Source organism: Chamaea fasciata, unplaced genomic scaffold (assembly GCF_029207755.1).
Source record: "Chamaea fasciata isolate MVZ Bird 193981 ecotype frontalis unplaced genomic scaffold, bChaFas1.0.hap1 SCAF_2, whole genome shotgun sequence".
Lineage (NCBI taxonomy): Eukaryota > Metazoa > Chordata > Aves > Passeriformes > Sylviidae > Chamaea > Chamaea fasciata.
In genome coordinates, this window is record NW_027094087.1 from 14,824,749 (window position 1) to 14,852,582 (window position 27,834).

At 40.4% G+C, this 27,834-nt stretch overlaps 1 protein-coding gene across 8 annotated transcripts in view; it reads right to left on the reverse strand.

Moving 5' to 3' along the window:
* APP (amyloid beta precursor protein) overlaps positions 1-27,834 on the reverse strand; it is a 228,305-nt gene that overhangs the window by 198,848 nt on the left and 1,623 nt on the right. The gene's annotated exons all lie outside the window — the stretch shown is intronic.

Genomic DNA, 27,834 nt, shown 5'->3' on the forward strand with positions numbered 1-27,834 from the left:
TCCTATTCCCACTTTCAGAAGACTCCCTCCATGTTCTCCTTCCATTGACTACCCTGTTTGCTGCTGAAAGCAGCAGCACTCACGTTCAGCAGCCACAATAACTTTGACAGGATTCCTTGAGCATGGCACAGCAAAGGTAAAAAAAGTAGTAAAAAGATGACCTGAAAATATACCATAGAGCTGAAAAGGCCAAGTAAGGAAGACTCCATCTTCATATGAGCCTTGAGATCATCTCAAGTACTACCTTCGAAACAGAAAGACACCAAGAATTACTTAGTGTTTTCAAACCAAGACAGGTGAAAAGGTCAGAGATCTGCACTGGAACTTACAATCCATCTCCTTCCAGCTGGCAACAACCACCGTCCAGCAAGAGACAGACTTCCCAGTGAGTTACATGCAAGCAGCCTCGCCCCCAGCTCCTCCTGTCCACAAGTTCAGGAACATGGTCACAGTTCCCAGCATTTGCCAAGATGTCAAGAGGGTTCAGCTTAAAACAGCACAGCAGCAGCAGCAGCAGCAGCAGCAACACAGTGTTCAGCTCCAAAGGCTCTGAAAACCCTCGAGAGAAGACACAGCAGTTCCCTTACTTGTGCCCAGCCTAGGCTTAGCCAAGACAAGTGTTCCTCATCGCACTCAGTCAGCAGACTGAGGCACTCCACAAAATGTAGGACCCCAAACTGAGGATTTACTTAAAATAAAGCAATTCTTAGTATTACATTCACAGTATGTACACACACATCAAGGGGACTTTACCAATGATATACTTCCCTATCAGCAGATCACCCACAACCACAGTATTTTGAAAACTGAATATTTTGAAGAGTCCCTCAACTCATTCCAACTGGCAACAGAGGTCTCCCTTTTGGTGACAGGGCCACATGGTCTTTCATCCTCACCCTCTGCAGTCAGCGAGTGTACATTATGTGATTCGTCCTTCCGTTAACATAATTGGGAATATCATCCATTAATACCAGCACTGTTTTTATTTGAATTGTAGAGCCATTAGGACAGCTGCACTTGTTTCAAGGTAACAAAGAGTATAATCAGAAGCACACATACTTAGGTTGAGGTATACAATAATTTCTTTCACTACACAGAGGTAAAAAGTAAGTATCAAATCTATACTAACAAGGAACTCAAGCCAGGCTCCCAAAGAGGAAATGTCACAAAGGCATTTTTCTTCCTCTAACCATCCTTGACTTTGGCAAACATCTGTTCACCTTACTGATCTACAAATGCAAACTACTGAGAGAATTTTAGCACTTCTGCAACAATGCCTCAGCTTTTACCAGGAAAAACATAGTTACTGTGTTTCTTCCACATTCACAGTGAATTAGATTCCATACCCATGCTTTTCACCATATTGACAAATCTTCAGAATTTGTTTGCCTGACAAGTTTACAGTCTACAACAAAGATCTCTCTCCACATTATAGAGAAGAATATATTAAAAGCAGATTCGTTTTAAATGTTAAGCCATCAGTTTGTAGCCTTTTCAAACAAGTAAGGGATTGAAAGTATTTTTTCCAGTGCTTGCCAAAGGTTTCAGGGTGGTCATGTCATCAGACCTATCATCAGACATTGCAGTCTGTTCTCATAGGACTGGCAAAACTCTCTTCCGCACACAGATACTACATTCTATTTCTAGCTCAGGGAATTTTCTGAGATATTAGCTATCTACTCACTTGTGATTCAAAACTTTTATTAGAATCCATCAAATGCAATTACTCTGAATAAACAAATCCTATAAATCCATTGCAGTGACACACGACAGACATGAATGATTATACAACCAGCAACACCTGAAACACTAAAAACTCATTTATCTCATGCACTAGGGCTTGCATGAAATAACAAGATACAGGACAGCAACACAAAGATGGTTTCACACACAGCTACAGGGGAAGGTCAAAACCACCATGTAGTTTCTTTTCTAGGTTCAAGACCATTCAGGTCACTGGCCAAGTACTTTTGCATTGAGGGAAAAATAAGAGACTTTGTTAAGAGATGTCTAAATAACACCATTGAAAAGCCATCACTCCTACTGAAGAGGAGACTGAATTAAAGACATGCAAGAGTTTAAATCATACTTTTTGAGTCTGAGGATTACCAAAGTATGGCGAAAATTTCAGTCAGAGTTGTAAGGTGGACAGACCTAAAAATGCTTCTACAGTGAGATTCCCCACAGGGATGTCTTTCCTGCTCCCTTCCAAAAATATTATCTTTTACTAGAAAAATTAAATACTCATTTTTAGAAGTCCTAATAGCACAAAGTGTCAGGGCCACTGCAGAGGCTGGGAACGTTGCCATGCAGGGCTCTCTCCACCTTCCCACCCAGGAGGAGCATCCCTGGGAGACGCAGCAGCGCAGTCACCCTGCATTAACATTGTACAGTGAAATAACGTCTGAGAAAGTACATTACTCAGCTTTCTACAGTCAGGTAGCAAGCTTGTTAAAAACAATCAGAGCTTTTACTCAACACTGGCTTCACTTCACTCCAAACACACCACTGAGGAAGGCCGAAACTTCAAAGACTGAAAAATCTGAAAAGAACCCAAATTCTATAAATATGTATTTGGGGATATGGAGGTATTATTATTGTGCTAGCTGTATATTAAATTGCTTACAAAGTCTGTCAGAAAAAATAATCAAAGTCATGATGAAATTTACTATTGCTAAAATTTGGTGAGAAACTCACTTGAGGGTTAACAGCAGATTATTAGAAAAGCAAACACTTCATAAAGGCTCTGTTTACCAAATACCTTCTTCAGACCACCATTTGAGCACTCCTCCTCTCATTCTTTATTCTACTGAAAACAGCACATGCATACAAAACCTGCATTGTTCCAGCTACCGTTCAGTCCTTCATGAATTGCAGATCTCCAGCACAATACAAAAACATTCAAGCATTTATTCTTGGAAGGGATCAGTGTTACATGTGTGATGTTTTCATTCTGAGCTTGCCCAGACAATTTGTTTACTACACAATTATGTTAAAAAATGCACACATGAAAAGGTAAGGTAACAAATTCTTCCTCTTTCTTTGCCCAGGACAGCTCACAAGGGATGGAAAGCAGAGCCTTCTACCAACAACATGATATCTCTTTCCCTGACATCAGTAAAACGGGACAAACTGTAACTGAAATACACCTTACAACAATAGATCTCTTCAGAAGAAACTAGTTCTGGCTCTTCTCAGGGAACAAATGCAGTAAAGACGGGTGACAAGAATAAGGGGATGCCAAAGGAGGGGAAGGACTCTCACTTTTTTCACCTACATTAGCACACACCACCGGCAAACCTTACCTGGAGAGCTCTGCTGACACGTGAAAGGTGGAAATACAAGATTAAAGCATCACAGAAGACATTTGCTACTTGTCAATGCAAAATACTGCATTCAGTTTTGGAAACCATTTGAAAATATAGTTTCAATATAAATGCCTACCAAGTTTCACGGAACACAAAAATAAATGAAAAAATGCAAAGCAGTACTACTCCTTATAAAAACCAGTACAAAGGCTGTCTACAAAATCTCTCTCTGAATTCTGAGCAAATGAAAAGAAAACAAAAAGGAACCCTTTACTTTTCCTGCACAAAAAAGACTGCAATACTGTATATTGTGTATACACTGGTAGAGCAATGACGACTCCATCTCATACATCAGTTAAATCCACTGGGGAATACAAACCTCTAGCCAGTTTGCCAAGGACACAATTTAAAGAGTAAATTAGAGATTTGTGTTCTCACAAACACAACAAACAGTAAATTTAGGACAGTGCCTCACAAAGACCCACAGGTGAAATGTGAAATGCTCCTCACCTAACCAGATCAATGGTGAGGAACATCCCTCATCCCCAAGCAGAATGATGCTTCCCTGCGAAACCCATTACCACCGAAGCTACAGATACTACTTATAAAACCAAAGTACTAGTAAGACAGACCAACACCAAGAAGATGTTGATTTCTTGTTTTGAAAAACAATGTAGCTTACTAGGGAATCACTGGGACTGCCAGTTTCTGAAAGTCAATACAGTGATGAACTGAACCACCAATAGAGGCTCAGAGCCCAGCCTTCCCTCCACCAGCACAGTGAAGGGCCAAGACAACCAATTTTGAACTACCACACAGAACTAAATCAAACATAACTGAAGTGCACATGCATATGGATAATATAGGGTTTTCTTTTTTAACAGATGTTAAACATTTTTATAATTCTTCATTCAGTTTATCACAAACAAATTACAAAAATCAAATAATAAACTTGTGTGTGGTCAGGCAAGCATCAAAACACTCAGTGTAAGCTATAGGGTGTGAATGTAACAAGATCACAGAGTGCAACATTTGATCTGGGTCGCGTTGAGGCAGAATGGATTAAAAGGAATCCACAAGCACCCACGCCCACAGTAGGACTTCAAACAGCCCCAGCAACACTGTGCAGAAGTCTGTGCAAAACCTGTTTGTCAGCAACAATGACATACAGACATACAGCCATGGTCTAGTTATCACCAACTGGCAATGAAGTCAATACACAGAAGAAGAAAGTATGCATTGATTAATATGCACACTCTAAGCTTATTTTGCTATGGAAGAGGGGATGTGTAGAAAATCAATTAAATCCACCCAATTAATCTAAGGACAGGCCTCCAGACAGTAATAGTTCTAAGTGGCTGCAGCATCAGCCCGTAACACACTGGCGTAAGATGAAGTGTGTATAGAATCTCAAAATCATTTAGGTTGGAAAAGTCCTTCAAAAGTGTGAAGTCCAACCACTCTCCCAGCACTGCCAAGTCTACCACTGAATGACGCCCCTAAGTGCCACATCTATCTATGCATGTTCTAGTTTCAGTCAGGACAGGATTTATTTTTTACAGTAGCCAGGAAGAGGGGTGGCCAGACTACTGTTATTTGATGTCATCTCAGATCATGGCAATAGTTCAGTATGTACAAATTTTTTATCTTATACCTTTTGTTGTTAATATTGTTGCTGTTACATTAATTTTTCTTATTGTTCTTTCTGGTACACTGTTCTTATCTCAATCAGTGATTTTCACTTTTTTGTGCCTCCAATTCTCAACTCCACCCTCAGAACAAGAAGGTGGAGGGGGGAAGAGGGGCTGGGGAAGAGGGAATAAGATGGAGGTGGGGAGCCAGTGAGCTGTGTCTGTTTTTGGGAGTCTTGATGGGAGGACTAAATTGGGGAATATCTTTCCTAAAGCACAACAAAAGATCTTGTAAATCCCCCCAAGGATGGTGCCTCCAACCACTGCCCTGGGCAGTCTGTTCCAGTGCTTGACAGTCCTTTCAGTGAAAAATTTTTTCCTACATCCAATCTAAAACATCCACCTCCCTGGTGCAACTTGAGGCCATTTTCTCTTTTCCTATGCTTGTTACCTGGGAGATGAGCTCAGACCCCACCTGACTACAACCTCCTGTCAGGCAGAGTGTTAAGGTCTCCCTTAAGCCTCCCCTTGATCCCATCTGGTGCCACAGCTGCGCATGTCTAAAGGGTGTAGCAAAACACTGACCATTTCCCCTAGGATTAAAGGGCTTCATTCTGCTGTCCATCCTGGTCTTAGAGCTCCAGGAGCTGAGTACTTGGGAAACAATGAGTCTTACTATTAAAGACTGAGGTAAAGAAGGCATTAAGTACCTCAGCCTTTTCTCATCCTTTAACACCATGTTTCTCTATGCATCCATTAAAGGATGGAGATTCTCTGTAGCCCTCCTTTTCTTGCGACTGTATTTATAAAAACAGTTTTTGTTGTCTTTATGGCAATAACCAGATTAAGTTCTAGTTGGGCTGTGTCCCCTCTAATTTTCTCCCTACAGAACATCATGACATCCTTGCAGTCCTCCTGAGTTGCCTTCCCCTTCTTCCAAAGGTCATGAACTCTTTTCTTTTCCCCAAGTTCCAGCTTTTCTGTTCAACCTAGCTGATCTTCCCCACCTGCTCATCTACCAGCACACTAGGACAGCTTGTTCCTCCACTTTGAGGAGAACTGTCCCATCTCTTTTCCTTTATGGAACCAATTTTGACACAGAGCATAGGCCGACTGCATCCTGGCAACACCTCTACGCTACATGAACTATCATCCTCGTTATTTGGTTGCCCTCACAGAGCCTCATACCTGTCATGCAAGGGCACCTTGGAAGTGAGGCATTTCTGTGGGAACTGTAAGCAAGCACACATGGAAATGCACAGTATACTAAACAAGAAACCTCTTTCCCTTCTTGTCCAGATGCAATGCTGACTGAAAAAAACTGAAAATGAGCACATTGCGGGTTTTTAATAGCTACAGCACTGAAAGTGAAGTCAATGACAAAAAAGCCTGATTTTGACTGCTCTTTTTATTACTGCTTCTGAGTATAAACATTACTCCAGCACTTTATTTTTATCCTAACTCAACAGAAATTGTAAGGATATAGTGGCAATAATAGATGTTCTTTCTGAGAAGGATAATTGATAAAGGCCAAGTAGTCATATAAAATACCATCCACCTGTGAAACAATTATTTTGCATGCCTGCTAGGCAAAAAATTTCAAATGACTCCAAGTACTTCTCATTTACACTTATTTTAACTTTGGTTAGGGCCAAAGAATAAAATTAGTAGTGACCACTGTACAAGTGGTAGCTAGTTAAAACCTCAAAACTTAAACCAACTTGAATTCTTCTTGCACAATTACTGCATCTCACAGGACCCTAAAACTCCGAAGCTTAAGCACTGCATATTATCTTACACATAACAATGCTGTATTTATTTTCAGGGCAGTTTCCTTCCATTTCTGGATGAACTTGGCACAGTAGAAGTGCAGGAAAAAAGGATGACTCCCAGGCTGGCAGGATTCTCCCTTGACTGAAAAGCTGCCATGCTTATTTATCCCACACCCCAAAACTAGCCACCTGTCGTCTCTATGATCCCAGATGGCCTGTATATGATCATCTTCATTCCTTGAGCAGCAGAGCTCTGAAGCTGCAGGCTATGCTGGGACCACCCTGGGCCCACACATCCTGCCCTGCCTCCAGGCCTGTGTCCACCAGAGCACATGATTGATGCTGCCTCATTTGACATTACTTTGAAATATGGAATGATATCCTCAATAAATCAAAAGTGCTGAAGCTGCAAGCACATAGTCTCAAATGACACAGTAAAGCTTAAAATGTAATACAAATAGGAAGTGTTTTCATGTCAGAGTGCTGAGATTCCAGTATATGTAGGTTTAGGAGTCCAGCTATCACAGCCAAACATTTCCTCTGTCATCAAATTTTATATCTTCATATTCTTCAAAATTCATACCAAATTTTGTATCTGCTTTTTCTGTATCCTGAATCACAGGCAACCTTAGCCTAGGTTTCACAAGGTTATTCAAACCTAGTTGTGGCAGATGGCAGAGGGACGCACATTTAAAACCTACTACAACTACTGCCCTAAAGCCCATGCCTCAGTCTCTTCATCCCACAATAATGCATCACTGCCTATCTATACCAAAATATCTTAATAGCTTCACACTATTCATACAACAGCAACTACATTAACTCGGGTTTACACATCTTCTGCTTCTGTGAGCTGGTGCAGACCAAAGATCACCCTCTAGAGAACCAACTTCAGACTAAGGCCAGCAGTCTAGCTATCAGCGTCAAAGAATTAAGCCATCTCCCTCCAAGACAGGCAGAATATTTTACTTATCCTCATCCTCATTTGAGAGCAGCAACTCAAAATTTGGAGTTTTTTCAGCCACTTTCATACATTTCTCCTCTGCTGCCAACCTAACACTGGAAAAGCAATTTCAGCAAACATGTGAAAGCCACACATAATGCTTTGGTGAGAATATTAGTGCTATGCATTTAGATTTACAGACTGCTGAAAACATTGCTTCCTCTCTGCAAAAGTAAAGCCTGTTTACGTGAGTTGCCATATGCAGCTGTTCCTCTCCATATTGCTCCAACCTTTTGTTGCTTCTAAGGCCCTGACATGCAGCAGAACCCTGTCTAGCATCATCTCTGTCAGCCTGATTTATTTGCAATTACAGGTAAGAGGAAGTATCTCTTCCAGCAATAACAATGACTGAGGAAGATGTGCTGGCAACCAGTATTGCAGTGGCTAGAGAAGTGCATGTACTGTACACAGTCACTGCTTCTCTAAGTACATTCAGCTTCAAGATATGCAAAATGCAAAGTCAATGTAGTATTTGCTTCAATTATACTTTGTCATTTATTTCATCTGCAGGACCAGATTTGTAACTGGCATTCATTTAATTTCACTGTCTTAAAATATACACCATTGGTTAACTCAATAGATAATTTCCAGAGAAATACTCTGTACTGAGAGAACAGTATCCCACATAATGCACATTTATTCCTCATTCCCAGCAGAATAAAAAGTGAAGCTCTCCAGGTAACCAAAAAAAATGAGCATACCAGTGAAATGACAAACTGAGACTATCACCTATATGACAATAACTGACCATGGTTTTCCCTCCTTGCATTGCAAACCTTGATTATTTTGCACTTCCAAGAATCACATTGGGAAATACCTACAGCAGTAGCTGAAAGAAGACATCGCAGTTCGATCCAAACCTCTCTTTCCAAGATTGTAAATTTTTTTATGTAATGCTAAAGAACACTTCTAATACAGGGCCATAAGTAAGCTGCTCACTAGAAGTTTTTGAAATCACTGCAACTATGATCGTTGTATTTCTTTTTAATTCTTATTTTAATGAAACAAAACTAAGAAAAAAAATAGCTGGAAGCTCTTAACAGATCATTAGTTTAAGAAAAACATAAGAATAGATGAGCAGCATTTAAATTAGTCTGGTAAAAATTCTGAAAAATACATGATGTTAGAGCATTAGCCTTTCTGCAACTCACCCGAATATTTGACCATAAATTAATTATAAATAGGTGTTTCTTATTAAAAAATTAAGAACTACCTCAATTCAAGCATAACATCTGAACTCTGCTGCTAAACCTAATTGTATTGTTCTTAGGAAAAAGTAAAAGATGAAAGCTGAAAAATAATTCAGGTGCTCAGTGAAGAAGAGAGAACAACACAGTATTGGATAATAATTTATCAGCATCACAACTTACAGCAAAAGAGCATGAAAATATAGATACATTATTTGAAATCTTTACTGACCTATATAGAAGTGTCAGAGTGGGTTCTATTTATTTTTCTAATTGTGTAACATTGTCATTTTCTAGAGATAGTTTTGTTTGTTGGGTTTATCACCAGGAGCTGGAGTGTTCAACTCTGCACACACATTGTCACTATTGTGATTTTGCCTGATGCCAGGCAGCTGACAATACATTTGCTTGTGCAGACAATCAAAGGAAATAAAGTCAGATCTCAATATTGCCCAGTCTGCTACACTCCATCTTTCATTCTTTACTCCAGAGGTAAACTTTAGCATAATATTAGTGGGATGAATTTAGTACACTATTTATTAAAAGGGAAGGCAGTCTAAGACAACCCCAAGCTTATATTTTCTACTCAAGCCAATACAAATTCAGAGGTACTAATGAGCCCTGTCCATCTGACTCTCTCCTCAGACAGGCACTATACAGCTAATCATAATTAGCATTAGTTATCTTTAACATGCATACACAACACACAAGCACACACAGTCTGCTACCTCAACAGCCTGCAGTGCCATTTCAGACTTGTATTTCACTTACTTCATATCTACACTGTATGATCATTACCCCTTTTGGCAAGAGTCATTTTATTTTGACATCTATGAAGCTGTTTAGTATCTTCACCAAAAACAAAGTACACAAGAAAATTTGACCTACTTTCTGTGTTTTGAGTAATAATTTCTCTGAATTTCATTAGATTCTAAGGAGTCAGCACCTAGGGGGACAAAAAAAACCAAACAAAAAACCAAAACCAAAACCCAAACAAACACAACAACAACAAACAAAAACAAACAAACAAAAAACCAACAACAAACCAGAAACAAAAACTCAACAAAAATCACACACACAGGTGCAGGTTAGGTAGATATGAAGCTCTGCCAGCTATAGCCTACATTCAACCATTACACACAAACCACAACCTTAAAACATCTGCTTCAACAGCCAGAAGAGAATGCAACAGCTTCCCCAAAGCAGGGAACTGTCCCTTGCTCTTGCACTGCTCCTTTAAGCAACAGTCTCAAATGCCCTGAGGCTCAGAAGAGATGTTTGGGGAGCCTGGGTCCCAGACACATGCCCTGCTCAGCTCAGCACATTTTATTCACAACAGTGGATGTGACCATGGCCAAACGACACAAAGGAGTCACTAAGTGCTTTGTAAGAGATATGGATTGCTTTAATTAGTCTTCCCCAAATGTCAGCATACCAATTATTTCCTGCCTATAAAAAGAGGAGTGATGAAAAAAAAAAAAAAAAACCAAACCCAAAACCAACACTCTCTTCAAGGTGAACTCTCTTTGCAAACACTGTATCCTCACCCCTTTATGTGGAGCCTCAGCACAAGTGGTGAGGTTCTGACTATGGAGACAGCGTACCCAGTGCCTTTATTAAACAGGTAACACTGAGAAACGGGAGAGCTAGCACCTCCTTACAATAACCAACCCATCAAAAGGAAATTTCCAAAGGAGTTTGATACTCACATTTTTCTTTTAGCACTCACTGTTACATTTCTGATTACAGTATGGCAGGTACACTACCTTAGACAACCAGTATCCCTACAAGCTGTCACAGCTGTAAGGTATTGGCCCTCCTACCATCTCTGCAGCTGCAACTGAATTAGAAATGGAGAGGACATGCAAAGCAGAACTATTTCCTCCAGTCCTCAGTGAGCTTCATTTCCAATCACAATTAGTCCAGTTACGTGCCATTGACACCTGTGAAAGGCCAGCACATTTTGGATGCCTTCCTAGAGAACGTTATATAGTTGAGTTCCGCTATGGAAGATGACATTCCAAGCACTCTGCAGTACAACATCAAGCCCAGTGCACCAGCATAACAGCACCTTCTCCTCACATATGCTTGTTCACATGACTTCAATATATATGCCAGTATAGGCACAGCATAAAGCAACCAACTTTAATCAAAGGGAAACACCAAATCATAGAATCATTGGAGTCCAACTACTGCCCCTGCACAGAACAGCCCCAACAAGCCCACCATGTGCCTGAGAGTGTTGTCCAAACCATTCTTGAACTCTGGCAGGCTTGGGATAATGACCACTTCCTTGGCAAGTGTGTTCCAGTGCCCACCCACCTCTGAGTGAAAAAACTTTTTCTTAATATCCAACCTAAACTTCCATTGAAACTCCAGCCATTCCCTTGGGTCCTGTCACCAGTCCCCAGAGAAGCAATCTTCCCCTCCCTGAGGAAGCTGTTGACTGCAGTGAGGCCTCTACTCAGTCTCTTCTTCAGGCTGAACAGACCAAATGCCCTCAGCTGTTTCTCATATGGCTTCCTCTCCAGGCCCTTCATCTTCTTCACAGCCCTCCTTTGGACTCTCTCCAACAGCTTTAGATCTTTCTTATATGGGGGTGCCCAAAGCTGAACACAGGAGTTGCGGTAAGGCTGCAATGGTTTCTAGAAACAAAAGTGCTGTACCAATCTTCCCCATACCACAACACCAACCTATTCTATCCTCTATGCTCACTGTGCTATCTTCCCCTTCAAGGCTTCACTGTGATATTTTCCTCTTCAAGGCTTAACAGGCCTTTCACTGGGGTTTATCAACTGATAGTAGCACATGCCACACAGTCAAACAAGGCTCAGCATGACTGCTTCCAGTTCACGGTCGAAGAGGTTCTAAAAATAGGTGTACAAAATGTATATCCTAGCCCAGAAAGGCTAGGCTTATAGAAGCTGGTCTTTTTTCCTCACTTACTTTGGCAGTTATTAGAAACAGTCTACCAACCTATCAAACCTGTTGGTAGACTGACCACCACTGACTTGAAGCATGAACTCATAGAGAACTGGCATGAGTTCTGGGAGTGGGGGGGCAAGCAGGGTATATCTCTCAAAGCCATAATAACTGTTCAAAATTTGTGTCTCACTTCATAAAGGTACGGGAAAAGCTGACAAAAAGATACAGCTAATAGGGGAACTGTAGTGCCTTCCTAGAGCCTATATTCTTTAGTGTGCTGTGACTTCCCCAGGAGACAAGGGCACCTGCACACACTTGCTCCCTCCCATTCCAAAAGATCATCTTAAGAGTAAAGTTTCATTCTGAGAAAATTGTCTCCTTCTGAGACCTCAGAAAAATCAACTGCGTAGGAACTGTATGTGCTTGCACACAGAGAAGGGAAAACAACAACCCGTGTAAAACATCCACATGCTATCGCAAACCAAAAATTAAAGTAGGATGGCAAACACCATCCAAGTAGAGGACTCAGAAGAGGTGCTTCTGGAAGAGAACCATCACATGCAGCTGAACCCCATGTCTGGCACTGCAGCTTCAAGGATGAGGACTGAAGGAGGGTGGCAGAGACCAACATGCAGAGGAGGGGGGCACAGCAGTGATGGTGTAGGGGACACACTAAGCACAAGACCGAATATGAGTCTGTAAGACTTTCCACCATCAAAGCCAATGGGGGCACTTAGGAAGCATCACCTTATCAAGGGATAATCATTGCAAGCAAAGCGTGTGATTTTAATACACCATTCTCATCAACTCCCATCATTAACTGGGAAGAGAAAGAAATCCACTCAGAGTTGTGGGTGTGTCTGCTAAGACAGCATTAATAAAACATTTGCTGTATGTGTACCTTCAAGTACAATTGGGCTACATATTCCAAACAGTTTCAGGCAACTAAACCCATTTCCTAACTCAGAATTAGTTCTGCAGATAACTTCCGCTGCTAAATGTGTCAGTGGCAGGAAGGTGTTAGGGATTTATGTAGTACCTGCAGAAAAACAAACAAATCCAAAAAACCCAGTAACTACCACCATCATATAAAAGCATACGTTTTTATAAAGAAGAAATTAACCTGTGCCCATACCAAATGTTTCTTCACACAAGTCATAATATGTCTTGCATTAGCAAGGAAACCAACTGGAAAACTAAAGTTTACTGAAAATGGAGGGGACACTGAGATGAGGTACTCTTATTCTAAATGACAATCTCTCTTTCCTTAGGCACTGCATTTTTAGCTATGTCAAAACAAAACTCGGTTTTTCCAACGCTCCTCTGGTATGCTCTAAGTGAGCACTTTCCTAAAAGATCCCAGCAGTGTGTTGTGAGTGCCAGTGATCCTACAATCACCATAAGCATTTCAGAGTACCTAATCAAAACAACACAAGCTGTAGAACTGCATTATTGACTTTGTTCTGCAAACACAAATTCATAACCAGTAAGCTGCTTTTGAAAACAAAGCCATTATATCCTCTCCATTTCTTGGCTGCTTGTAGGGGTTTTTTTTTAAAGCTTTATGAAACTCTTGTCATTAACTTGTCAACTGTTGCTTTATTATTGCATTATTGTATCTTATAAGAGACTCTAATCCTTAAACCAAATCTAGGCACTGCACACAGCTAACACCCCATACTGTACCTAAACCCACTAATATCAAAAGCAAAAAGACCAACACTCACTCTTCTAGGCACCAAAAAATGGGAGACTCAGTATGGAAAGTTGCAAGAATACTTTTAAAGTATATTGAAGAAGGAACTACCAAGGGTTCTGTAAAAGTAAAAAAAAAAAAACCAAACCAAACCAAACCAAACCAAACAAAAAAAAAAAAAACAAAAAAACAAACAAACAAACACACACACAAAAAAAACCCCACCAACAAAACAAAAAAAACAACCCAGAAACACACACAAAATCACTCCAGGGGAAAAAAAGCCCACCAAAATTTCAGAGTTAGTGTTTTGTTTTTTTTTTAAATTAAGAAACTATGCATCATTTGAACTCAGACAATAAAACACAGAGGGGAGAGAGTTTCTAAGTAGACTAAAACAAACCAGCACAAATTGTACAATTATATTTAAAAAGACATGCACAATTTTAGTTTAACTCTCCTTAGTTTAACTCCCATTTCACTTCTACATTTTTAATCTTCTTGCCTTAACACTCACTTACTGTCTAAAACAAAACTTTCTCTTAAAGACATACCTGTGTAGTCAAAATTCCCCATATGCAGCCAGTGATACCCACCTCCTCCCCACCTACAATTTAAATAAAGTCTCCAAAGTAAAACAGAGACAATAAACATTATTTTAAAGGAAGATCTCCAGAAAGCTGTGACCTCCCCACTTTGAAAAAGGAAAAGATAAAGTTCATACATAGCACAACATCTGCTATAGACTTCAAGTGCCATATTCCAGAAGGTGGCAGGCCACTGCTGCCTGCATGCCCCTCTTACCCCAGGTGCACTTTTTCCTTTCAAAGCACAAGCAGAACAACAAGGGGGACATGGCACACTAAAGTCAAAGCCTTCTATGTTTTTAACACCATACCAAATTAGATGCCATTAAGTGACTTGGCTGCACAGGTCTGAAAATGTTGAGACACTTTCCAATGGAATTTTTATGGTTTTTATGGTATGTAATTGAAGGAATGGGAACAGTTGACTCAACACACTCCCCCTTTATTTTCTGAATACTTTGACTCAAAAAACCCCACATCAATTCTAAATTTCTGTACCACCTGGCTTAGGAAGAAAACTTGGTATCCTATGACATACACTGTTCATCAAAATTAAGTCAAAGGATGAATCTGCAAGGAACACATTACCAAAATCTATAGGGTTTTTAATTAGGAAATGCTAAACCACATAAAGATTAATTTGTAATTATAAGGCTTTCTCTCTATTCTTCCCTTTGATTCTTACAAGAGAATCACTAGCTTTCCAAAGACACTCAGTAAGTTGTTTATTGCCTCTTCTCATCAACTCTGGAAATATATTAAAAGCTGGTTCTTACAACACCTGTCACAGAGCAGCAAGTAAAATCTTTCATTCTCCTACCCTTGAAGATCACCTTCACACAGACCAGCAACTTGGCCACTGACATGACGAAAAGCAGTCTTTGAGCTAGGAAACCAATGACACAATGTTTCTCAAAGTAAGATGGCTAGAGTGAAAAGGGGGGTGGCAGTGCTGCTTCTTTGGGGTGTTGATGGGTGTTGATTTTTTTCTAAATGAACCTTATATTGCGTTGTTGTTCACGATGTAAGGATTAAAACTGTTAGAGCAAGATAAAAGAAGCTGAACACCAAAAAAGACAATACTGACATGAAAACAAATCTCACAAGAATTATGAGTTTAATGACTGCACAGTAAGTGAGACCAGGATTTTTCATTGGTGTAGAAGACACTCAAAAGCCCCTCTGGACCTGGTGTGATGGATCCTGGCAACTCATCAGTCCAGACAGGTAGGAGAATCTCAGCTGAGCAGCACCAGAACCTTTGGTAAGGGGACAAAGATCCTGGGATGTTGCAGTAGCCCTCTTGTTAAAGGGTAGAAATGCACTGAGACACACTCTAGTTCATCAGTGTGAAAGCGGCTCTGGTTTACTCCTCTTCACAATTCATCCATCCTGACTCCATCTGCAGTAAACTCTCACTGCTGGTTTCCCATGCAGACTCTGACTGCAGGTTCCAACAGCATGCTCTTACTGTAGACCCAGACTGACCTCACACAAGCAATTCTCTCTCCTGTTTCACCAGTCCTCCTGGATCATTCCTTCAGTATCTTCTTCCTCAAGATTGCACACACCGCCCCACCCCACCCCCCCAGCCAACCCACTCCTTTTATCACACTCCTCTTTACTGGATATAGCTGAGACTCATCAGGGGCAAGGTCACCTGTAAACCCTTCTCCTACATTGGGAGGTCTCCCCACCCACATTTCCGCAAAGGGCAAAATAAAGGGAAAGAATTCAAAGCAAATCTTAAGATTCTGGACAAGCACAATACAAACAAAAGAAATGATACCCTAATGGAGTGGCGCCGACACCCACAATCACTTCAGTTTTCTTTCAGCCCTCTGGACAAGCTCACACTTTGCCAGAAGCCTAATTCCAGGGAAAGCTGATGGCAGCCAAGGACACGGTATCATACCGAAATTTAACTTGCAGATTTCTCTGGAACTATTCTCTGGAATTAAAAAGCAGTAAATAATGGATAAACAAAGCCTGTGCTCCAGCTGAAACACAGTATTCCCCAAAGGCTCCTGTGGCCTTGTACATCAGCCTCAGCTGTCACAGGAGCTATCACACCTACCCACATTATTTAGTGATCTTCCTCACAAAGGTTTTTTTACTCTGCAGACTCAGTCATCTAAAAATGAAAAGATATGAGAATGCATTAAGTACTCCTTATTTGTCGACATGAACCAATTTCTTAAAAACGGTTTCTTTCCTTCTTGAAAATTTCCGTTTTGAAGAGCCAAGGAGCGGGGCTGAATGCATGGAGCAAAGGCAACCATAAGCAGATGCAAACTTACTCAGCACTACCCAAAACATCCAGGATCTTTAGTTTTTTAACAGTCCTGCTGAAATAAAATCTTTCAAAGGTTCAAAAAATTATCACTCATTCTTTATCACAATTTAACACCAAGAAGAAACACTTTCCAACTGTCTCTTTTATTAGTTCTGCAAATATTATTGCATTTTTATCTGTGAAATCCCAAACTACAATAACCAGTTTTTCAAAGAAAACACTTGCTCACAACAGACTTAAAATAATAAAAACATCAAGTTTAGGGCTTAATTATATTTTGATAGCACCGCATCTCATATCCTGAAAACAACAAAATAATTTTACACTGTATTTGCAACCAGTCTTATTGTCTACAAAATATGGCATGACCAGACACCAGTGCATTCCCCTTAGGGTGTGTGGTTAAGGCATTGGGAGTACTGGGAGTACCAGGTGCAAACAGAATTCAAATGCCGTAATTAGAACAGAGAAATTTGATCAAACCTCTTCCACATTACAGGTTATTTTTACATTTCTCTGGTTTACAACAATGACGCCATCTTGTATTTACCTCCTTGCAAAATTAGTTCTGCAGTCTTCATATCGGAAAGCAAAAAAATCAATTTATCTTCTCAGGTTGCTCCAAGCCTCTACTGCCAAAAATACGTCTTCAGTTTTCTATCTGCAAAGCCTTCCAGACAGGATACTTGGCATGCCTTTCCTTGCCTGGTATTTCTTCTTTGAGGAGGCAAATAAGACACTTTTCAGAATCTTCATTTTGATAAATGAGATTGTTTGTCTCACCTGGTTTTACCTCCAGAGTTGGAATTAATTTTTTTGTTTTTAAATTACTTCTATCCATCAAAAACACCAATTGCTGACTGCCCCAGCTCTCTCTTCCCTGTGCCCTTCTCAGAGAGGATGGCCTACTCTCAACATAGGCTCCAGGCCCCAACATCCCTCTTAAACAGGAGGTATCACTTGACTGATTCGCAGACTCTGTCAAACACCAGTTTTATAGCAACAACAGAAAACTCAAGGCTTCCGTCCACTACTCTTGAGCCTCGCAAGTCAACAGCACCTCATAAGTCACATTTTCTCTCTCTGTTCATAAAAGAAGTACATAACTTTTTGTAACTTCCAAGTTTTCTTTCAAGTGACAGGGTAGTGGTTTCACACTCGTCAATTTCTGTTTCCTAAATCAGTGTAGTGGTTTGAGTGTCTATTAGAATTATTTACTCTTTTCTACTGTTAGATAGGATTAGGAGAGAAGCAAAGCAGGCTCAAACTTAAAAGGGTATAAAGACAGGTTTATTAACACAACTACAAGAGATAAAAACTTACTAAGAATCAGTATGAAACCTTCAAAGCACTTCCCCTACCCCTTACAACTGTTCACTTTTCTACTAAAAACATAGAGAGGCAAAACCTAGGATTGTCAGTCAGATTCCCGACTTTAAAAGTCTTTTATCAGTTCTTAGGGAGAGGAGCCTCTCTCAGAAATCCCATGGAGACATCGCTACAAGAAACAGCTCTCTGGTGGCTCCCATGTCACGAACCTGCAGCCACCCAGAAACTCTGCTAACTGTGAAGTCCATCCCATTTGGCATCTTTTCCCACACCTGCACTCATGGGTATATCAGATGCCAGACTGTTCTAGTATAAAACAAAGGTCCTCTTCATATATGTCTAAAATCATCTTCATCTCAAGAAAGAGAGGTCTTCTTTTTCCCTGGGGGCAGATGGCTTCATATCTCTTTCTCTCTACCTTCCTCTGTTCAAAATTCTCCATTAGATCACAGCTACATCAGCTCATGGCTATGACTAGAACTTTACATAGCCCCAAAAAGCATTCTATAAGTTAAAGGGGTATTTTAGTCCAGTCTCCATGGCCTCACAAGAAAAGTCCAGCCCAAACTAGGCAACTCCTCAATCTTCCTCTCACTTATGACTTTTACTCTCTCTTCACTGACTTCAGTCTCATGCTGTGTCTCTCCATGTTTCACCCTGCCCCTTTCCTCTCACTTGGGGAGAGGGTTAATGTCCTCAGGTCTCATTTGTGCAGTGAAAGAGTTAAGATCTTGCCCGGGTCTCTCCCTCCCGGGCTGAGGCTCATGGTGTTAGATTTCAAAGCTGCGCAGCCAGGATTTCAGTAGCTAGGTAGGATGATGGATGCCTTCTCCCACCCATCAGTGGCATCAGGGTGGGCCTGGCCCAGCGCTGCTCCTGGGGGCCCAGTAGACACCTCCCTCAGCCCAGGCTGGTGGCAGGGCAGGCCTTAAGGTCAGCCGGATGTTAGTAGATGTGACCTCCCCTTCCCCTGCCGACAGCTGCTGAGGCCTGGGGGCCTGACCAGGCCCAGCCCCGCTAGCACAGCGGAGTGGTGGGGCCTGTCCCAGCCTGCTGCACGAAGCGGGCCAGGCCAGTTGTTACCTGCTCCTCAGGCCGGGAGGAAAAGGGAAATTCCAAGGCTCAGCTCAACTTTATATGTGTATCCACAAAAGCACATCCAGCTTCCTCAGTGGTTATACCATGTGTCAATATCTAAAAATTGGCCCCTGATAGGTCCCTCTCCTCTTCAAAGGAAACTCCAAGTTCCTTACAGAGAACTGTTTTCTCTTTAAGTAAAAACCAAGCTGTGTTAACCCACGACAGACAGATTAATTAAAACTTTCTTCCTCTTATCATTCAAGGGATACAATTGCCTTAAAACACATTAAAAACATATGTATGCACTGATATTCAAGCATGTCCAGCTTCACTCAAATCAAAATGAATGCTTCAGATGAGACAAGCAGTCTACGCCACCCCAATTTTTTTAGCCTAGGCCTTGACCTGCAGCATTTTTGCCACTGCCCAGAGCAGCTTCTATGTTAAACAGTTTAGCATTTGTATTATAGCTATTGTCTCGGTTTTGGAGATAAATTTCAGGACAAAATGCCCTTGTTTCCTCTAGACAAATGAGCATTTCCTCTAAGGAGAAAGGGCTTCAGTAACTCCCTTTTCTTCTGACAATAAGAGAAATGGATATGAGGAGATGAAAGTGAAAAAAAAAAGTAAAACTGTTTCTTATCAAAGCAAGATACCTACAAATCACAGTAAAAAAAAATTTTTTTGAACCTTACACCTCACCTTCACCTCGCCGCGTGGCCGGGAGGCAAAGATGGCAGCTGCCCTTCTTCATTTCTGGGAAGGGAGGAGAAAAAAAAAGAGTTCACACAGCAGCTGGGAACCTGTCGGATTTCTGGCGTGGGTCTTCTCCTTGCAGGAGGCAAAGTTGGTGAAGTTGGCAGAGTTTAATGTCCTTTATTGTTTTGGTTCAGCTCCTTAGAGGTCTTGGGTTTGGGGTGGTCCCCTCACCAGCTTCCCCGGAGGGGCCAGAAAGAAAAACAAACCAAGCTGAAAACAGTTCAGGACAGGGGGACCACAAAAACAAACAAACAAAACCAACAAAACAACCACTACAAAACACAGCCCCGCCAAGAGGATTTCCCGGTACAGCCTCCAGGCTGGCTGGGGCACACTGGAGAGAGAGAAATTGAATAGAGCCCACACCCTGCCTTTTCAGGCTCCGGTTCCACTCCCTGGTTCATCTTAAAGATACCGCAGCCATTTCTGGGCATAAAGCAGATAATAGGAAATAAAATATCATCATAAAGTCACTCCAAGACAGCTACGGATTAATTAAAGGTGTTTGACAAAACCTAACTCTCATTTGACTATGTTTTTAGAAATAGCTTAGACTGCTTTCAAAGTAAAAGGCTCTGATTTAATTTTATCCTGCTATTCATCAGCAATTACACTTTTCTCTCCAGGCTCAGCTGTCCACTGGATTTTCTTGCAAACAACTTCAGAAAAGCATCAATTCCTCTGACCAAATGAACACCTCTTGGATCAGGAATGTTATGAAGACAGTCAGGGCAAGCCAGCAATCCCCCTTCCCTCATGGCACAACAGGAATGGCATCTGCCCCTCTCCCACCCACCCATCTCGTCCATTCACCAAATAAAACCCATGCAGGCAAGTGCTGACTTTAATCAGAAATACTGCTTCAGCCTGGATTCCACAACAGGAGGCTGTCAGCTAAGAGATGAGACCATGACTAGGAAGAACATTCTGCACATGGAAAAGGAGAAACTGGCTTTACAGATGCTATGGCTGACTGGAAAAAGGAAAAAAATCCTGACAACTTATATTACCACTATGAGAACAAAAGAAAACTATGCCAAAGTAGAAACAAATCTAAACAAAAGTGAAAGAAACTGCCAGTGTTTAGGTCCCCACAGAAGACTTCATAATTCTCTCACTCACATGTTTGTGTTTCTGGGCCTCTTATTTGGTCTTTTAGGCTAATTCCCCTCCTTAGCCTTCTGCATAAAATTTAAACATTAAATTTTAATTTGGGGGTTTTTTGTTTCATTTTTTTTTGTCTTTTTTAAAATGAAGAAAGCTGACATGCTCATGATAAGTCTGGATGTTGAAATTACAGAGAAATTGCCATCTGCAAATTGCTGGTAGTCAAGCACTAGAAGAAAAGCAACACTGAAAGAAATATAATTTGGAGTTCCAAAATTCTCAGTTTATAAAAACTTCAGCATCATCATCCTTTTAAAACATAATGGAACTGAGGACAGAATTGGCAAAAGAAAACAATAAAATTATGATGGTGCAAGATGAGTCATTAAAAGCTATTTTATTCCACTTCATAATTAAAAGAACTGGGCAGAGGACAGACAAGGCACACATAGCAGAGCTGCAAAAGAGTACCAAACAAACTTCAAAACAACCCAACAGCTTAATGCATGTGACAGGTCTAGATGCTCACTTATACTGTGCACGCACAAACCCCTCACATTTTCATACTGGAAGCATTCAACAATTAGACTACAACCAACCAACATTTAGTATATTTAAATTTAAAACACCTTTAAAGAAAAACAAAACATCAAAAATAATGAATGCTTTTAAAAAGCCACAACCTTTTTATTGCACTGCATTTTCTGTCCTTCATTAGTTTACCTTCTCTTAATAATGTTGTGATTTCTATTGTTTACATAAACAAATATGTACACAACATATGGGATGTATAGTAAGGAGAGGTTTTACCAAGGGAAAAAAAAAAAAAAAAAAACAAAACCCAACTAGAAGCCATTACTTAGTTCATGAGGAGCTTTAAAAAGTAACTACTATGAAATCAAACCTTTAACAACAATACTTCAAAAAAATCTACCTCCCCTTGTTTGCAGGTAGAGCATAGGCATCAAATAGCTTGTAGTTACATCTGAATGATGAGAAAGCAGAATGCAAAAATTCTATCAGTTCAGGACTCTATTTCAGATCCAAAACTGCAGCTACAAATAAATCTACACAACTAGGCACAGACAAGAGAACAAGTCAGCCATTAGTCGTTTGTCACAAAACTGTATTATGGTATCTGACCAGAGGAAAAAAAATCACCCCTTTCCAGAGACCATAATTTAGAGAAAAATCCATTTTACAGGGTTAAATCTTCAGAATCATCGGTCTCTACTTCGTGCTGATAAGGTAAGAGAAGGTTTGCTGCAGGCACAAAGACAATGTGATAGTATGACAAGGAGACTGGAAACAACTCCAGAATCCTACCCAATCTCTATGTTTTTTAATATGTGTTTCCATTGGACACTAATTCTAACTGTTGGAGGTGAATGAGGTAGCAGTTTTCACTTTCACCACAAGTCAACAGTATATTTCAACTCTATTAGAATCAATTAACTCTATTACCTAAATTTAAGCTGTATATGCGTAAACTTCTGTTTCATAGTGTCAGAAACCTTGAAGTCCAGTATTAATACAGTTCTACAAAAACACAGGGAATTTCCCAACCTCCCCCCATCTTAAACACCTATTAAACATGTGTTTTCTTTGATTAATTGTAATTCCAAACAGATTTTGTAAATCACACAAACTGACATACTGGATCACTTTGGTAGCTTTCTTAGGTTGTAATGCAGGATGTAACCTGCGATGTGTATTTTATTATCTGCTGAAACCAGGTGGGGAGATGCTAATACGCCGGCTGTTAAAACCAGGTGGGGCAGTGCTCTTATCTCTTCCACAACCCATTCTACCTCCAGATGGATATCTCCTGTTAATGGGCCATTATGGCTCACTACATGACTCATAAAAATTACATCATCCCATTGTGAGATGCTCTGCCCAGTGGGAGGAGCCAAGCATTTCTACTGGATAAAACCTGAGAAACAGAGCACCAAGGCAGCCTGTTTTCCATTGGATTTCCCAGAGGAAGACCAGACCCATCCTGCCACCACTGGACTCTTCTACAGGATCATCTCTACTCCAACAGAACCAGACCTGTCACTCCATGTGGACTTATTTGGACTGCTCCCAACACCCTGACCAATAGGGTGTTAGGTCATATTCTGACTCTGCCAGTGTTTCTAGGATTTTTTTTGTTTGCTTGGTTTTTTGTACTACTATATTCGTATTTTTAATATTCCTAGTAAAAAACTGTTATTCCCATTCCCATATCTTTGCCTGAAAGCCCCCTTAATTGCAAAATTATAATAATTTGGAGGGAAGGGGTTTACCTTCTCCATTCCAAGGGAAGCTCCAGCTTTCACCAGCAGACACCTGTCTTTCCAAATCAAGGCAGTAGCCTGTTCTGAAAAGAAACCACTTTTAAATGTTTTTACTAATAGGCACAATTAGTTTTGCCCCATACTTGTCATGTTATTTGCTGTGCTTGAATAGGTAAGCTCTGCTCTGGGGAAATATGAGACCAGATGAAGAACACAGAATTCCTATCTGGATTCGCTCCAAATGGGTCAGTGGGAATTGCGTGGAGCCATCCATCCCTGAATGCACCTCCTTGGAGATTTCTGCCTTTTTGCAGTGTCTTGACACTAAGTTTTAACAACCAGACACTCAAGAGGGGTGATATATGAAAAGACTTTCATGCCCTGCTGCTAGTCAAAGGAGCAAGTCAAGGCAAAGAAGCCAACACCTTAATTAAATGTTATTGCACAAACTGCAGTAAATGTGGTTTTGGAGGTTGCTCTCTTCCCCAAAAAAGCTGCCTGTTCTTTTAGATGGGCCAGCCCAACTGCTTGTGGCCAGTTTCCAAATCAGGTCTTCTGAAATGTTTGCCAGAAGATGACCAACCAAAAAACATACAGCTCGTTCCTTTCAGCACAGCACAGACTGTTAAACCAGCCTAAAGAGGGGTCACAGAGCACTTACCAACTGGTGGCCACTGGAGAAGCAGCTCTTCGCAGCCAGCTCCTGAGTGAGTTTGGCTGCCAACCAGTAGTTAACTACTGTCTGGAAAGAGCACCCAGACTGCAAAACCACAAAGCACCCTGGGCTCATGTGCTCTTCTGTCTAAAGCTTGGCTGTCCCATGGTCTGTGGAATGACATCACTTGGCCAGAAGCTTTTTATGCCTTTTGGAAAGCCTCAATCTATACTGACTCACCTTTTAATATTCAATCCCCAAGACCGGATGAAGTTCTCCTGAACTTGCTGAGAGGACTATCAAGAAAACTGCCGTAAGTCCCACTCCCCAGATGAAGAAGTCAGAGCACTCACAAAGCTGTTACACTGGGAGCTCCAGTAAAGAAACTAGCAACATCCACACCTACTGCTCAGTCCTGTTTCTGTTAATCAGTGCAGGGCAAGAAAGCTGCACAATCATGTAACAGTGGTGTCCTTAAGGTCAGTAGATGCTGTAAGGTTTTCCATCCTTCTAAAAAATATGACTTACTTGAACATCTTTACTTTCACGCTCCAAGATGTGCTTGTCACTTGGAAAGCATGTTTTGCAAGCCACTGTGCTGATTACAACCTTACAGTGTACTGCCCCTTACCCTAATTTCCATCACATGAAATTTTTGGTTTGTAATTACTTGAATCATTGTTCTGCTCAAAAGGGCAGAATCAAAAGAACCCTATATCCTCCATACAGCAAGAAGCTTGAGATGTGGCATTCATACACACACACACACACATACCTTTTTATATACAAACATAACAATTTGCTGTAATTCATATTGATCTCCTTGAAGAGAGACCATTATCCACACCTATTTTGTTTCTCTTTGGTTCTACAAGTAAATTCTCACATGGAAAGATAAATATTTTTGGTGACTGGACACATCTGGAGAGCTTTGGAATCTACATCAAGATTTAATAATCAGGTAGCTCTCTAATGGTTTTTCGGCCTAAATGAAGAAAAAACGCTACGTTTCAGAACCAATATCACATTACAATCAAGGACAGAAGAGTGACTTACTTAGGGTATCACCAAAGAGAACAGAAAATGTGGTTTTGAAACTTCAGCTACAGGTTGAAGGAGAGTTAAGAGAAGGCAGGCAGACTCCAGATCAGGTTGTGAGAATGAGGGCTAATCAGACTGCAATCAGCCTTAAGCAAAAAACAGGACTGAGTGAAAGTTTAACTTCTCTTAAGAGTCCTTTGACTCCAAATTATTCCAGGCTTGAGCTTGCTATCAGCATTCTTCAGCCTGGCAGCAACTGTTGTAAACTCTCATCACAAGAGCACACTCTAAGAGCTAGCCAAGCTTACATAAAATCCTTATTCAGTATTTTTTCAATTTGCTTTATTTTTAATCTCCTTATGCCACAGGATCTTTTCAAAATCCTCAGAATTTACATCCAATAAAACACAACTCTAGACTTACTTTTTAAAACCACACCAGACATCTCACCTAACAATTAAAATGAATCTACTACAATACATAAACCCAATTACATTTTTATCAGCAGCAGTCTTCATCTCTTCGCTGGGTCGATGTAAGGAGGTATGTAAATGTCTGCTGGTTTAATACACTCTGTGCACTAATAAGATAGAGATGTATACATACAGTAATGTTAAATGTAATACATTATATATGCAAATATGTTTACGGGTTAAAATATATGTACCTACATTATCTTGATCCATAATGTGTTTTAATGCATTATGTGTATGCATACATGTATATACACATACATGAACATTTGTCAAATATAATTTTTATTTACTAAACTGAAACACAATTTTTTCAACTTCTGGTTATTCCATACCTTTTTCGGAAGGTGTAAAAATTACATCACTAGGAGGATTCAGGACTAAGGATGTCAATTAAGCCTAGAGAATTCCAACACAGGTGAACCAACCAAACAGTGGATGGGGCAGGCTACCCAGAGAGGTGGCACAGGCTCTGTCCTCAGAGCTCCATTTTCGACTGCAGAAAGCCCCATGCAGCCTGGTCTGCTTTGGGCACAGGGTCAGACCAGAAACGACCTTCAGGTGATGCTGTCTACCAATTTCTTGACCAAACTTCCACACCCAACAGCTTGTGTTAATTATTTTACTGAGTCACTAAAAATAATTACTCAGAAAAACAGCTGTCATTTTGTCAAGCAATTAGATGAAGTTACTATGCTCTTCAGCTATTTTGCTAAGCTAAGAAAAGAACTACTAATTAAAAGAAATTGTCCTACCTTTTCTTCACAAAACTTATAAATCAAACTGTTTATTATTCCTCACAGTATATTAAACACATGCAAAGAGCAAGTCATGAACAGCCAAAGCAGATCTATGCTTCTTGTAGGTTTGCCCTATAATTCAGCACTGATCAATTAAAAATGGGTAAGGGAAATGGTTTACATCTATCACACAAACAGCTCATGGGGGGAAAAAAACTAAAAACATGAAGATCTTGTCAGCTTCTTCAGGTTTTCATACATGTTTTGTGAAGAAGCACAACAGTTGATCATGTTTCTTACACAGAAAAGGCTTCTGAAGATCATGCAAGTCTCAAAATTGTCTGTTAATTATTAATCAAACAAAAGACAAATGAAAAAGCAAGGGAGAAGCTTCTTTTCTTTACTGGCTCATTTGTTCACCTGACTGCCAAGGATCCTGATGATCCCAGAGAGCCTGCCCTATGTACGCACTCAGCCACCCATCCCATGTCAGCATCTTAAATGAAACCCCAAAAGGAATCTGGCAACAAATGCAAACCTTTGCCAGAGAAATTTGGGAACAGAATCAACATAAAGAGGAACTGAAAGTCTGTAATAGAAGCAAAGTGAAGGCTTTGCCCCCCCTCCCACATTTAAATGTAATTTCTTGAACGATCTACTAGGAAACTAGACAACTAAGAAACAAATATTTGGGGCCTTCTACTGAAAAACAAACAAAACCCACCAAAATAAAGAAATAACCTATAAAGCACTATATTATCTAGTTTAAAGAAAAACACTGTCAAGAAACATCTTTTTTGTCTTCTTTCTGAGGGCCAGCTTATGAGATACCAATATCTTAACAATTTCATTTCAGTCAGCTGGTAAAGGAGCCTTGCTTAGAAACAGCCAGCTAGAGCAAGGAGTAAAATAGGCATAGCAGAAACCCCAGTGTGCTAATGAGAGGAAATTATTTATAAACTGGGATCATTCACACAAATTCACAAGGATAGTTACTGTCTGTTGCATTTATCTACTAACACCAGACAATTACTGAAAAAGATTAAATGCAAAAATAGCTACTGCAGAATGTGGCAGTTTCACAAACCATCACAGTTCTCAGCCAATGGATTTCCCAACCACAGTGAGTATGATTCACATGAGGGTCAGAAAGTAACATGCTAAGCAACTATGGCATCACCAGGACATCACTATGGAATATTTCCTTTTAAGATGCTAAATCATTATTGATCTACCTGTAATTTTAGAAAGTAATTCTTCATGTGTAAAATAGAAAGAATTTGTTTTGTTCCTGCTTTTTCTCTTCCTTACACTATTTCTCAAAGCAAAAGTACACTACAAAGCGAAGTACAGATTCTTTACTGCTTTCCAGAAAGCATTTGTTTAAATGACAGGAAAAATATTTCATTTCAGAAAAGAGATCTACAGAAAATCTAATTCAAACACAAAAAAATTCACCCTTTAGCATAAAAAGATAGTCCGAGAGCAGAACATGCACATGCATAATTTCTATTATGAAATATTTTAGTGTTATAAAAACAAGTGGCTTGCTCAAAACATCAGCCTCACAGAACCAAGACTGACAAACACCTTATCACAAGACCACCAAATATTAAAACCTACTTCACCATCAAACACAAAGAAAAGGGATAAATTCCAAGCCTCAAACATTCACATGGAATGACAGAAGACAGAAAGCTTCTGCAGAAACAAACATCAGTGCCCATTTCGGTAAATGTGTCCAGGCAGAGGATGTCTCAAAATTCTGGCCATCACTAAGGCAGACATCATCACAGAGGTCTCTGAGTATAGACGTTCAGTCCTCCTGAACAGTTCTGGTGCAAAATCCAAGCCTCTTCTCTTACAGCACCTTTGCAGTGACAACCCGTACACACCCAACCACAAGGCCAGGGCTACAAGGACCCCCAACAGAAAAGCCCATCCCTCTGTGGTCTATTTTGAA